The 14,494-nt window shown below is 36.0% G+C and overlaps 1 long non-coding RNA gene across 2 annotated transcripts in view; it reads right to left on the reverse strand.

The window, feature by feature from the left end:
- Positions 1 to 14,494, reverse strand: part of LOC146763432 (uncharacterized) — a 189,910-nt gene that overhangs the window by 35,988 nt on the left and 139,428 nt on the right. For both annotated transcript variants that reach the window (XR_014952036.1, XR_014952035.1), the window contains exons 4-5: positions 14,212 to 14,324; positions 6,786 to 6,940 (exon numbers count right to left, since the gene is read on the reverse strand). This is a non-coding gene — a long non-coding RNA (uncharacterized LOC146763432). The remainder of the gene's footprint in view (positions 1 to 6,785; positions 6,941 to 14,211; positions 14,325 to 14,494) is intronic.

Below are 14,494 nucleotides of genomic sequence, written 5' to 3' on the forward strand. Positions count from 1 at the left end.
GCCTAGCATTTCAGAAAAAGAAAAGCATATATACATACATACATACTATCTATACATATGTGTATATGTATAGATAGTATTTTATGTTGTATATTAATTTCTGTATTTTGCAATTTATGCCTTTATCTGTTTGTATTTTATGTCATATATGCTTCACAAAGGCACCTCTGTTGATATGACTATTCAGGGCAGATTTTGTAGAAAGTGACAAACTTCTGCAAATGCTGAGCTTCAGACTCCTTAAGTAATTCTGTGTTTTGCAAGACAGGTCAAAAAAGGTTTTGGCTATGAAAATATTTTCCATTGGGTTGTCAGGCAGACACAGAAATAAAAATCTTACTATTTAAGATGAAAGATGGTTAGTAGGTCAGTATTAAGTCAGTAGTCTAGTAGAGGGAATCATAAGTCATTAATAGTATTTATGCACTTGGGAGACTTAGCAAAATAAATCCTTCTGCAAGTTGCATGCAGTAACTTGAAAATTGCAGGATAAGCATTCAACTTCAGTAGAATATTGTCCACTACTGAATTGAAAGCTCACTAGCATAGATAAGGTTAAAAACATGGAAACATGATATAAAGAGAAAATCAGTCAGAATTAAACAACTCTTTGCAAATTGTACAGAGCTACAGCAGAACAAAGACCCATTATCCTCCATTATTTCCTTGAGCCCTTTAGCATACATTATGCACTCCACTGAACCTGAAGTTTCAATTGAGCAATCTGTGCTTTGTCCCAGCTTCAGGACTGGGACAGAAACAGTAGCCTTGAAGGTGCCACTTGCTACCCAGCAGAACTATACCTGGGCACAGGTCTGATTCTTCTGTCAAGATGTAATCTTGATTTGGATGATATGGGAGTTTTTGCAAACAGTTTGAATAAGTCAATTTTTAATGAAATGCTAATAGGGTTCAGTAAGAGAGGAGACTTTTGGCAAATTTTTTCCTATTTCTGTTGGGTTTTGACAAAGTGTTCAGGCTAAATGTTCCACTTTCACACAGACCATCTCACAAAATTTAGGTCTATCACTGTTTTCTCAAAGCTGTACAAGTTTCTGAGCTTTCAAATCTGTTGATCAAGATGGCTGACAGTGTGGCAAAAAGTAACAGATGCCTGGAGTCTCAATCTGCAGAGGATCATCATTAAGTCATAAGCAATTATCTACAAATAATTTCTGATAGATTTATATAGAGGTTTTATTGTCACCTAAAATAAATTGGTAGGATATATAAACTGCCAAGATTTAGTCTGTCTTCATCAATTTTCCTGATGAAAAATATTTGCAGATTAGAGTAAAACCAACTACTTCACTCCCAGTTTTAAAAATTAATATTTTATATGGTACATACACATTTTTGAGACTGCTGTGTGTTCTACTGTAGCAGAAAATGTGCTTGACATCCTTTGCTTTAGAAACTCATAATCAATTTATGAAATATATCAATATATATTTCATAAATATATGAGATAAAATCTTTAACCTTCTTCTAAAAAACTGAATTATTTCACATGCTTCATGGAGGATTGGACAAACAAAGTGATGATCAATATTATTCTGTCCTATTTTTAAATTTCTGAAATGAACTCCTGCTCTATGATAAAATAATGAATTGCCTTGATTTAGCCTAATAGATACTTCACATAGATGTAGTCTATACTTGCTTATTGAAACAGGAATTACACTCAAGCTTTAAAAACAGAGTATGAAGGAAAATATAATTATGAAGGAAAGCTTAGAATTTAAAATGCCTTATTTTTTTTCCTAAGAATCTGATTTTCTTCCTCATCTACATAATAGCAAGTAATATTATTTAGTGGAAAGGACAAAACTAGTCACTCTCAATAAGCAAGTCAATTCATATTGAAGGCAGATTAGATGTGATTTTAATTCAGTAAGTTTTAAGGCCAAATATTTCGATCATTCATCATTTCGCTCTACATCCATGTGAAAAAATAAGTTTTGTGGAGTGACCAATGTCTTCTGTTCTCACTTCTGGTTCATACTAGTCTTGCCTTTGAGGAAAAGAGATTAATTTAGAGGAGGAAAGAAACTGTCCATTTGCTGGGGGTTGGGCTGTTACCTGCTGTTGCAAATTTATATTGACCACTAGACTGGTAAATAAAAACCCTGCACAGCTTGAACAGATGTGGAAGAACTGAGAGGACCTACAGAGGCAACAGGAAATAATTCATGTTAATGTGGCTCCTTCTCATCTTCTGAACTTCTTTTTGCACATGTAGTTATTAAGAGAAACAGAAATTTGGGATCAGAATATACTGTTTCACAAATCATACACATCAATGTCCAAGGAGGTACCCAGGGTCAAATCATGTCATTTCAGCAGCTTGAACAGATATTAATGGAGATTGTCAATTTTTCCAGCCAACAATGTCTATATTTCACATAAAGTCTGAGGAAAGGGAAGAGCTGGAATAAGTATCACTGCTGCATTTAGAGGTTTTATAGACCATGCAATGTCTCTGTGCCATTTATTCAGAACACTGTAATGAAATTATAGCTTTTGTCTCCAGGAAGAGGGATATTAGAGCCATATATAGAGCCATCAAAATGCCATCTGATAACAGGGAAAGTGTTCCTACCACTTTTATTCATTTATGAAGGGTTTTACTCCTTAAATAGAATTATTTTTTTCTAAGCCCAAATTTGTAGGAGTAAAGGAGGGAGAACCTGGCTTGCCATAAGCCATTTGTCACCTCTGAAACTACATTTACATTTTCCAGGGTGTGATTAAAACCAGAACTTTTGCCAGAGACATTTGAAGTTTAAATACATGTTATTGCAGTTTGGTATTTGTGGAGATTACCAGGGTGTATAACCTTTAAAATTGGAAGAAGGCCAACATTTTCAAGTTGTTTGGATTGTAAACATTTAAAGATTGCATACTCATGTAACACAAAAAAAGAACTTGATTCTATTTACATAATCAGCCATTAAATATGTTATAAAGAAATAGCTTCTTCAAGCTTATGTTGTGCAGTCTTAAAAATTACTGCAGTGTTGCACACATTATGTTGCTTTTTATAACAAATACTTTTATGCACAGGATTGCATTAGAAGGGCCAAGGAGCAGCACCTCCACAAGGGAGCCCTGGAGGATGAAAAAATGGCTTTAGATGTTAACAAACTTCCAACTCTTTCCTCTTATTCCTAGGAGTATGGGCAGCCATGGGATTGGCTGACAACTAAATATTGGTGCCTTCCAACCATCTCTTTTTGTATCACTTCAGAGGCATTTCTGGGGTTCCCCCTGCCTGAGAGCACATGTACATGAGATATAGAAATACATAAATCATAGAATTTTAGCATAGTTTCTATTGGAAAGGATCTCTAAAGGTCATCTAGTCTAACCCCTGCAAGTGAGGTTTCTCAGAGCCTATTCCAATCTAATCTTGAATGATTCCAGGGATGGGGTATCTAACACATCTCTGTTTCAGTGTCTTCCATTATAAAAATTTCCTCATTACAAAAAAAACCCAAAACCCTCTTCCTTATATCTAACTTAAATCCACCAGTCTTTGGCTTACAACCGTTGCCCCTTGTTCTTTCCCAAAAGGCCCTGCTAAACTGTTTGCCTCCATTTTCTTTTAAGTTCCCACATTTTTTATAAAGTCTTATTGAAATCTTCACCTCTCCAAACTGGAAAATCCCAGCTCTTATAATCTCCATGGCCCTAGTCTGGACCTGCTTCAACAGATTGCCTTTTCTAGGCAACCTCTTTGTCTGAGGAAAAAATTTGTCACAATTTTTTATACTTTCAGCTGAAAGTCTGGAAAATATTTAGTAGTGCAGGACATAAATGCAGGGGGCAATTTAAGCCATAATTTTTCTTTAATGGGTGTAAGATTAACAGTTCCAAATAATGCATACAATAGCACCCTATTCCTACAAGGAGCTTACTATGGTCAAGCAAACAGGCATTCTCTTTTATACGATCAGAAAAAATTAAAAGCTGCTGATATAACTATCAGACAAGTTACAAGCAGGTAGATTTGCACAAAAATTTGCACTATTTGTCCCTTATCTTTGTTGTAGAAGTTTGAGTTAACCATAGACTGAACCTGTGTTCAATATTGAAAGCCCAAATCTAGCCGATAGTTCATTGCATAGCTCAAGGCACTTTCTGTTTCCAAACAACTAGATTAACTAAGTCAAGCTGACAAGAACATTTAGTGATGTATTTTTCTCTTTATGTTGTGCTCAGCCCACAGCCATGGGGTCAGGGAATACTTACCATTTTGGTTTAGGCTTTCTTGGTCTTTTATGCATAGTCTAGTTGATTTGTTTATGAAAATTTTTAACTAAACCATGGTTAAACTAAGCTTTTTTCATCAATTCTGTACCTACTGCTGCTTGTCTTGGACATAAATCAGGTCACAGAGGGCATCCCTTCTACCAGATATTTTTGTCAGAAAGACATGGCTTCCTTGGTTACTTGTTACTGTGGACAGTATTGCACCTTCAGCTCATGCATTGTTGAAGGAGTGTAAGAGGCAATTCACTGGAACCTAAAAATATTCTTAGTTTGGTAAATAAGGTTTGTATAAATAAGATTTGTATTTTTTTTCTACAGAATCCTCATCTTTTGCCATTTTTAACCATGTATTTTTCTGTCCAACTTTTTAATAATAATGTCCCTTTTTTTTGTCTGCTTTTCTTTTCCACCTGCTGTGTTTTCAAGAGAACCAATTCTCTTGAAGGATAAAAGTATACTGTAATAAGAAACCATGGGAACAAGGCCAAGGTATTAGACTATCAAATAAAATCTATCTGAGGAGATGCTGAGCTTTTCTTTTTGAAAAGGACTGAGCTTTCGTTTTCATTTTGCAAATGGAACTAATAGTCTAAAATAGTGCATCTTCATTACAGTGCAAAGGACTACATTAGAACTCTCCCTAGAAGAGCAAAAGGGACCGTTTGCTACAAATACATAGAAGTTTGATCTTTTAAAAGGAGTTTCTTTCTGAGAGATCTTCACCTTTCTGTAGAGATGAGGGTAGATTAGAAGAGGTGAGAAAATAAAGGATTTCATTGCCATGCTGTTAACCCATGATTCTGGTGAATTGCTGTACCCCACTCATGGCAAAAACTAAGCTTGTACTAAATTATGGGCAGACAATAAAAGGGAAGGTTTTCTCAATGCAGGCTGCCAGACCAAAGCATGTGAGTACTTGTGTGTACACATCTGTCTATGTTTGTATGGCCTTAATATAGTACTGACTCAAAGGGCAAAGTACTGATCCTTATGGTGTACATGTCAGGAACTGGTTTTATAACATGTAGGGGGAGAGTACTTCAGGCATTCTCTTATTTAAAGATTTGAATAAGCAAGATTTTAATTTTCATAAGATGAATAGGTAACCTACAAAAAGGACATGTAAATGAAGGTGTATTATATTACGATTACTGATTAGTTTGTATTTGAGAATATTAATATGGGTAGTAGCAAAGACATTGGGTTGTCCCAGTTAGATACACACTGTGAATATGAATGGCATTTGCCCGAGGATTTAGGCAGGACTTGAAGCTGAGCAGCAGAACAGTTAATTTATGGCACACAGTATGACTGCAATGCCTGGAATTCTCCATCAAGAGAAGAATCGTTGGAATAATTTAACTTAAGGAAACTGGGCATGCAGCATGATCCTGGGGAGCTCTGCAATTAATGTTCTGTCTGCCACATTAAGGATTTACCACTGAGATGGTCCATTTGCATGCAACATACCCCCAGTGCCAGGAAAAGCTTCACTTGCTTTCACCACCCAGTACGACACCAGACAGCAATAGTGAGATGCTGTTTTGATTCAGTTACTGCTCAGCTGTATATCAAACATGTTAGAGAAACAGGCCTTGACTTCAACATGTTTGGTTTGGATCAGTGAATTGAGCACTTGCTGAGCTCTGGAATACAAATGATCAACCTATCTGTCCGAGCACTTTCCCTGTTGGTGCCATCCTCTCACTGCCTATGGCTAATGCAGTAATATGTATGCAGTGCACAGCATCCTATGTGACTACCACTTGACAAAATGTGCCAGATCATCATTGTCTCCAGACGAGACAGATTTATTATAATTCAATATGTTCCTCGTGAGCACTTTTTTCTGTCTTATGTTACAGTCTGCATAGCATTCAGAATAATAACTACATGCTCTTATGACATTGCAGCACTGAATTCTTATGCCTGAAAAAATCATTTCCTTGGCTCTGACAGAAATTCACCCACAGCAATATCTTCTTGTTCCTGAAAATTAATGTGGGACTTCGCTGCTCCATCCCAAAATAATAAGTTCATGAATTAAAGCTAAGTAGAGTAATTTCTAATTTTTTTTAATAAAATGTGTTCAACATTCAAAAACTGCAAAGCCAGATTTTCTGAGTCGCATTGCAGATAAAAGCTCAGTGTACAAGGGAGTGAAATTATGAGATTCTAGATGCAGTTTAGGGTGATCTCAAAGTCAAATAAGGCATAACAATAATCAAGAAAGCCTGGGCAGGACTAACAGCTGTTCTTGCTAAATTAAAGCTACTCTATATGTTGGGACTGTCACCTGATAATAGAAACAGAAGTGTTTACAAGTGGTCCACAAAGACTACTCAAAAATGCACAGGTTTCACACTTTCTAAGAGAATAGTGATCTTTTACAGCGAATCAGTCATTTCCGTTGACTTTAGATGCCAGCATAACCTTTACAAAGTAGTATAGATAATAACATTGAATATGCAAATATGAATATTGGCACAATTTGGCTCATGAATATTTACCATCAAGACTGCTGCTGACAGCATCTCAGCAGTTCTAATCTGCAGGCTGGCAGTCAGCCAGGTTTCCCACTTTTTCCAGACATAAGGAGGAATTTCAGCCCTACTGGCCAGGAGGCAGAAAAGGATCTGGCATCTGAATTTGATTTGGACTCCATCTGTTATAAAAAAATAAATCTCTTGTTAGATGAAAGTAGATTGTCTAGTACACACCACACCCAGGATTCCCCTGCAAAGCCTGTTAATGACATAGCAAGCATTGCAGCATCAGGCAAAACTGTACTTTGCATCCCTTTGAAATTGCCCTATGGCATCAACTGTACCTTGAACAGATCATAGGGAATTTTTTTCAGGTGTGGGTGACCAAACCCCTTTGAATATCAGGCCCAGACATTCCTGTCATATGTTCCCGACTGTACATGTATATGACACTTGATTGTTGTGCTTCCCTGACAGTTGTTTCCTGTATCCACCACAATCATCACCCCCTTTTCTCCCTGACCATGGCTCCCAGCCTGGAACTGATGGGAGTGGTCCAGACAGCTTGCAGTTGGGTCACATCACCTTAGAGCCTGGCTCGGGGACAACCAGCCCTGGGCAGCCTCATCACTGTTTCACAGCTCCTGCTCTTACCCACTTTCTTCTCTCCTTTACCATTGGTGTTGATAAATAAGCCAGTTACTTTCCCCACTCCAATGAATGAGAAGGACAATGAAGCCGGTGATTCGTTACATGACTAATTATTAGTTATTAGGAATATTCAAATTCCTGTCTCCCTCTGAAGATTGTGGTAGGTTTTTTGTTTTTTAAACACCCCATCTTCCACTCCTGTTCTCACCATGTTAAGCTTCCTTCACATGACATTTTATTTCTGTTATTGATGCTCTCTGATCTGGAGCCCAGACCTGGAGGTGTCAGCTGAGACTGCACTTATTTAGTGACAGAATTATCTGCTGGATGAGGTGTAACTGGATGCTGAATGTTTTATTGAGGCATCCCAGCAAGGTATTTGCCTCTTTGAGAGAACACTGCATTAACTGGCACCTGTGAGCTCAGATCTCAAGCCTCAGTTCAGTTTTTGCAGCACAGATCATTATCTGGTTTTGCCTGTTTTATATTCGCACATTTTGTTTGTCCTACAAAAGAATCATTCTGCATTGCTGTATTGAATTTCATCTTATATATTAGAAACCCTTTATCAAATTTTCAAAAAATTTTAAAATCTTAACTTGTATCTCTCTCCTCCTCCCTCTGCTAATTTTAACCTGCATTGTATTGGCATCTAAAAGGATATTTCCAATTATGCCATTCATATAACTGTTACGATTAAGTAAAATTCAATGGGCAATAGATCCATCAAAATCCTCATTTCATTTCTCCTCCCATATTAGGCAAAAAGCTAAAAATAGCTGCATAGGTTTTCAGACAGCTGTTTATCTACTGTACACTAATTTCACCCAACCATGTCTTCCTATTTTATATGTGCAGGATCATTGCAGCAGTCCTACGGAAGCCAAAATAAATCACATCTCTTGTTTTCCTCTACCTGCTGGACTAATTAATCAGACAGATAGAAAATGAGACTGCTTGACTGACCAATTTTGTCTTTTTATAACCATATGACTCTTTAGACATGCACAGATAGATTGGCACTTTTCTGGTTGGGGTAGATTTCGGTCTTAAAGGCTAGACTTGTCCTCTTTGGAACCATTAATTTTTTAGTCTTCTCTAGTCTTCAGCCATTTGTTCTCTAAAAGATGCCAAAGGTCATCAGTAATGCAAAAAATACACCATCATGTTTCACTGATGCTTAAAGGGGAACGTCATTAGTCTAGCCATACTTCACATTTAAATATTATTTGATTTAGTGATTTTACTTGTATTCTCTTTGCTTTATGAATTATTATTAAGCCTCTAGTCACACTCGATATTTTCAGTGGTTTGAGAAACTTAATATTTTACTTTTCTCTGTAACCTATGTTTTTCTTACATGTATAATAATAGATCTTAATTGTTGAAGTCCTTCTGCAGTAACCACAAAGAGCATCAAAGGCTGAGTTAATGTTTAAAAGTGTCACTACTAACATACCTTCATTTAGTTCAGAATACTCAGAAAATTATATTAAGCTTTCTGGTGCTCTGTGAGCTAGTTTTTTCCAAGGCAATTATGAATTTTAAAACTTAACATTTTAAAATATGCCTTAAAAACAGTAGATTTACTAAAGGGAGGAAAAAAGCATACATAACAGGGCAGCATGCAGCAACTGATTCCTATACTACAGCTATATTACTTTGAAATCATCTAGTGCAGCCACTGCATGCAAACACACCAGCTACTTTCCCTTTTCTGCAGCAGTACCACATTCAGCATAATTAGTAAATCCTGCTGGGTAGCAAGATCCGATTTAGGCTGCCATTGATCTTGCATTGATCATTGAGTTTTTCTTCAACAGCCACTCCTATTTCTCCTGAATCTTCTGGTTCCTAGTCCTGCTTCCACTAGATGGACCTTTCCTTGCCTACCCTCAAAGCCTCTCCTGCTAGCTGTGCATCTCTGCTCCCTGCCCCATTAGTTGGAACTTGATTTTAAGTTTGTAATTTTTTTTGTTGATTCTCCTGACAGAACTATAAGTGAGCAAACTGCTCATTTAGCATTTTTATTTCCAACCTTTCATATCAAAGGCAAAGAAAAAAAAGCTTGAAACTTGAAGCCTTTATGAATTGTAAAGATTTTTTTTCTTTTTAGGGCAAGTCCTTATGGCCTCCTTCCTAATTCTGTACCAAATAATCACTTAAATGAGCATGTAATGAAAGCAGTGATCACAATGGCCTTATGCCACTTACACTTGTCAATTTGCTTTTGCCCTAAGCCACCTCAGAATTGCTAAGATTTAAAATGCTTGAAACCATCAGTATACATTATAAAAAACACAAAAAACTTTTTGCAGAAATGTCACAAGAAAATAAGTAAGGTTGGATGTACAATAGTTTGATAAGAACTCATTTCTAATTTTTTTCCCGTGAGAATCACCATATTCTATTGAAACACAAACGGGTCTCTGAAGTAAACCTCTGAGGTCAGATATGGCCATATATTACAAAACATTAGCACTATTTCTCTTACCCTCTGTCAGAATCCTCACCCTTTCTTCCTCAACTCAGTGAATATTTTTTCTTTTTTCTTTTTATTTTCCTATTTTTTTTAATTAATATGAAATGGTATTCTCCTATTTCCTCTTACAAAGCAGAAAAGAGTTTTCATTTTTAAAGGGAGAGATATTGGTGCCCATCTAATAGAACCATCAATGGCCTTGAAAAAGTAAACAGGATTTCTATCCCATAAGAAGATACAGTATTTCAAGATCATCTGTTAAAAAAAATCAAGAGAAAAAAATTATTTAATTTTTAAATTAACACATGTCAAAGCTTGAATATGAACATGATTTTAACATGAACTTCAACATGAATATCCAGAGCACTGTTCTGATAAGAAAGAAGAAAACCAACCAAACAACAATTGACACTTAAAAATAAAGTAAATTACAGATGGAGAAATTTCTCTTGCTCAGCCTTGAATCCTCATTTCAAGAAAGATGTAGAATCAACTGGAGAGAGTTCAGAGAAAAGACACTCATGCAGAAGGGGTCAAGCACTGAAGAACAAGGTCTCTAAAGGAGGATTTAAGGAGTTATCAGGAAAACAATGTTGGAAGTGATTACTCTGTAGAGATATTTTACATTCAAAGAAAAAAAAAACAAGTCTGTGACAAAAAGAGGGACTTCAACCTTGCTGACAAAAGGCATAAGGAAATAAATGAAAGGAAGAGCTAGATAAAGTCAACCTTGAAAATCTTACTCATAAAGACAGACATTGTATTATAGAGGCAATGAAAGAAAATGCATCTGCAGGTTTGGAAAACTTGAGCAGAGAAGGTGGTTTTAACAAAAAAAATTCTAATATCAGTTTTTGTACTGTGTTTGCACTACTCTTGATTGTCTCTATCTCCACTCCCTTTAGGAAAGTACAATTTATAACTAAACTGAGATAAACATAGTAAGGATTACAGTTCAAACTCAATGAAATAAGAAAACTCAGAAATACTGACATTTTCCTCCTGCATCAGAAATTCAATTTATGAAAAAAAAATCACTGCAGCACCCCTGCATTTTAGCAGCTTACCAAATATGCTCTTGTGACTTAACCAGTATTTTTACACAGACTTCCAAGACCTTTCCAGAGAGCAAGGACTGTTCAGTTCCTCATGTCTTAGGCCCTCAAGCCCTAAAGCAGTGTGCTGCCAAGATGGGACCTGATAAGAGAAAATAAACTTCACCTCTTCTCTTCACCCTTTCCCAAAAAGCAATCATTCTCTCTTAGGCTTACTAGCTAATTATATGTCATTAGTAGATCAATAACCTGCTTTGGTATTGTTTTAATTTGAACTACATTATTTCAATAGGTTTTCCTTGCAACAAGACCTAATAAAAGTCAAGAAATATTTCTTGTCTTCCTATTCACTCGCAACCTCTCTTTTCCAGTAGTCCCACACTTAGAGGGACTCCCTTAATTCCATTACTTAACAACTGCAACACCTGCTGCACTTAACCCTTTTTTAGATTGGAATATAGAAGTTCAGGTGCTAAACCTCGGAAATGCAGACAAGGTTGTTTTTAATAATATCCTCATTTGGGTGACAAATCAATAGAAATTATGGTAGATTTGGAAAAATAACTCTCCAAACCAAACAAAACCCATTGGTTAGTCTGGCATCTATTCAACCTTAACCTACATTTTAATTCCAGACTACTTTAGGCTTTTATTTGTCCATCCAGAATGTTTCCCTGTATCATTTTTAGACTGTTAGAGAAAATTATTTATTATTTATTTCTCAGATCCACGGTACCCTTAATTGAAAGAGCTTCTTTAAACTACACAAAGCTGTACTAAAACTTGGCACTATGCAACATACCACCCTAGATATTTCCTTTAATATCAGTAAATCATCTAGTTTGCTGTATGCATCTCTGTGGGAATGGGTTCATATACTGCCTCAACTTTCAACAAATTCCGTTCCAGCACAAGTAAGGGAAAAATAGTTTCATTTAGAGAAAACTTTAAGACATCCTGACATTTTGTGCATTAGATATCTGATACAAAGATATTATCTGATGAGTAAAGATGACCTGACCACCAGCTAAGAAGCAGGAGAGAATAATGTCATGAGAGAGAATATATCTATTTTTATCCTCCAAAAGTTCTTCCATTACACTCACAGATCCTCCACAAATTCAGTGGAGGAATTTTTTTTAAACAAGCTGCCTCTATTAAGTTTTTTTCTAAACTAGGTCTCCTCCTAACTTAAATTGTGTCTCCATATATTTAAGAAAGAAAGCTTTAGCTTTACATTAATCTCCTCCCCTTTCCCATTTCTGAACCAAGTGCTTACTACATTTGAAGTACAACATTGACTATTTCTCAGCCCAATGAGCCAAGAACAGCTGCTTAGCACAACAAAATATAAAATGAAATCTATATTTCATTCATTCAGGTATATTTTATATATATATATATATTTATAAGAAATACACCTGTCACAAAGGCTTTCAGAGCAAAAAAAGATGATCCTACCAAGCCCTGCCAGTATCATGTCCTTTCCTCCACTTCAGCCTTGAGCTGTATTCGCTCCTTTCTGACTCAGCCAGGAGGAATGTCTCCTAGCATAAACCACGGCAGTATTCATCTTAAAATGTGATGACCACAAAATACATGTCAAGTTCTCACTCCGTTTAGAGCAGTATCTTCCTCGTGCTTAGTAGGTCACCTTGTCACAGTAACTACTACATTGGTATGACAGATTGTCTTAGAGCACTTATAAATTTAGAAGAGCAATCTCAGTGGGAGAAGAATTTCAGGCATTTCTTTTTTGTTAGGTATTCAATTTATTTGTGGGCTACTGATACACAAATTTATTCTTTGTGATTCCTTTTCTCAGACACCAACTAGAAAAGGATGGACAATATTGTGTCTGTTACAGAACTTAAAGTAATGGCAAATCCTTGTTGAACTGGGCAAGTGTGACAGAGGGCTGCAGGAGCTGCAAACACAGCAGTGCTGCAGAATTAACAGCCACAGAACTTTTGGCAGCACTGACTTATTTGTCCTGTCATCTAACAGTGTTCAATGCAGAGAGTCTGAGATTCTTTAGACATAACAACTTTGAGTGGAAACATTATTATTAGGAGACTTTAGTGTGTACCTACTATATGACAGAAGTATTAACCTTTCACCTAGTAAACTGGAATTCTCTTTAATCATGTATTTCATACTGTATGTATGCCCTCTAATGGTAAATAAGAATAATTCCTATTGTTTTAAATGGAACAGTATCCAGCTACTTCTTGACAGCAAATTCTATCACTTTTTTACCCTTTTCTTCTCCTGTCTCAGTTACAATGTGATTGAAGACTTCTGAGAGACTTATTGCAACTTGTGAGGTTTTGCTGCTAATGCCAGCCCTGCTGTTGAAGAAGGTCTGAGGTGAATAAAAGCAGTGCTGTATTGCAGCATTGAACAGGCTGTGACCTGAGGGACTCTAATCAAAGGAATCCTTCTAGCAATTCTCAGTGTCGCACTGCACTGGGAATAAACCAGCATAGGCTGGGAAATCCAGCTTTTCAGCAAAAACTGAAACCAAAATATATTGAGGAACTAACTGGAAGTTCAGAAACTCAATATTCTTCTCCTTGTGTAAATTACAGCAAGATTGCTCCATTTGACTTCTGGTCTAAATTGAGCTTCAAAGATAAAGGACTGAAGTCAAATTATCTATATTTCAACTACATTATATGATATTATATCATGGTACTAAGAACCTAGTTTTTCCTCTTACTTTCCCCAGTATAAAATTAGGATTATAGTGTATGGGATTCATTTGAGTCCAGCCTCAAAGTTCCAAATTTCTATCATAATGAAAGGGTTATGCATTAAAATATTAAATTAATGATAAATAATCAAATAAATAAAGCTAGTATTTTAATGGTTAGTAAAAAGTAAAAGTAAATTGTATATGGTTTGTGGACTAGTTTTTAATCTGAATTTAGCCACAGAAAGAATGATTCTCAAATAAGGCAACTGAGCCTGAATTCATTGTCTCCTGCATAAATCTGCTACTTTACACATTCTTTAAAAATGCTATTCCTCACTCACAAATATAAACACCATAAATATTCCACCTCTTTGCAACTGTAAAGGTTTCGGAATTATCTGTATTATTCAACTTTCTTAAAACTAGATTTTTAGCATTTTAGTGTAGCAGTAGAATCAATAAATATTTTCAGATTATTTTCACTGGCATTACAGACCACTGTAATCCAAGTCCATTTTTTATCTTTTTTATTTTTTAACATTTTCATCCTTAACACATTTTTACCTTTTAAGAACAGTTTTCCTCTTTGTTAGCTGTGTTTGTCACTTCATGATGCCACTTCTACAACTTCCTACAGGACAGGGTGGAGACATGGTAACCTTCTTCTTCTGTGCAAGCTGTTGTCCAAATATGAGTTTTCAACACAAATAGAAAAATAAAAATGAAATAATTTACTTAGATTGAAATAGAGACATGATAAAAATGTCAACCATCAAAAATATTGAAGCACTGCAACAACCTTAGAAGGTGATGGAAATCTCCATCATAGGAAGACTACAGAGACAGG

The sequence above is a fragment of the Lonchura striata genome, chromosome 1A, assembly GCF_050655825.1.
Source record: "Lonchura striata isolate lonStrDom1 chromosome 1A, ASM5065582v1, whole genome shotgun sequence".
In the NCBI taxonomy this organism is placed as follows: domain Eukaryota; kingdom Metazoa; phylum Chordata; class Aves; order Passeriformes; family Estrildidae; genus Lonchura; species Lonchura striata.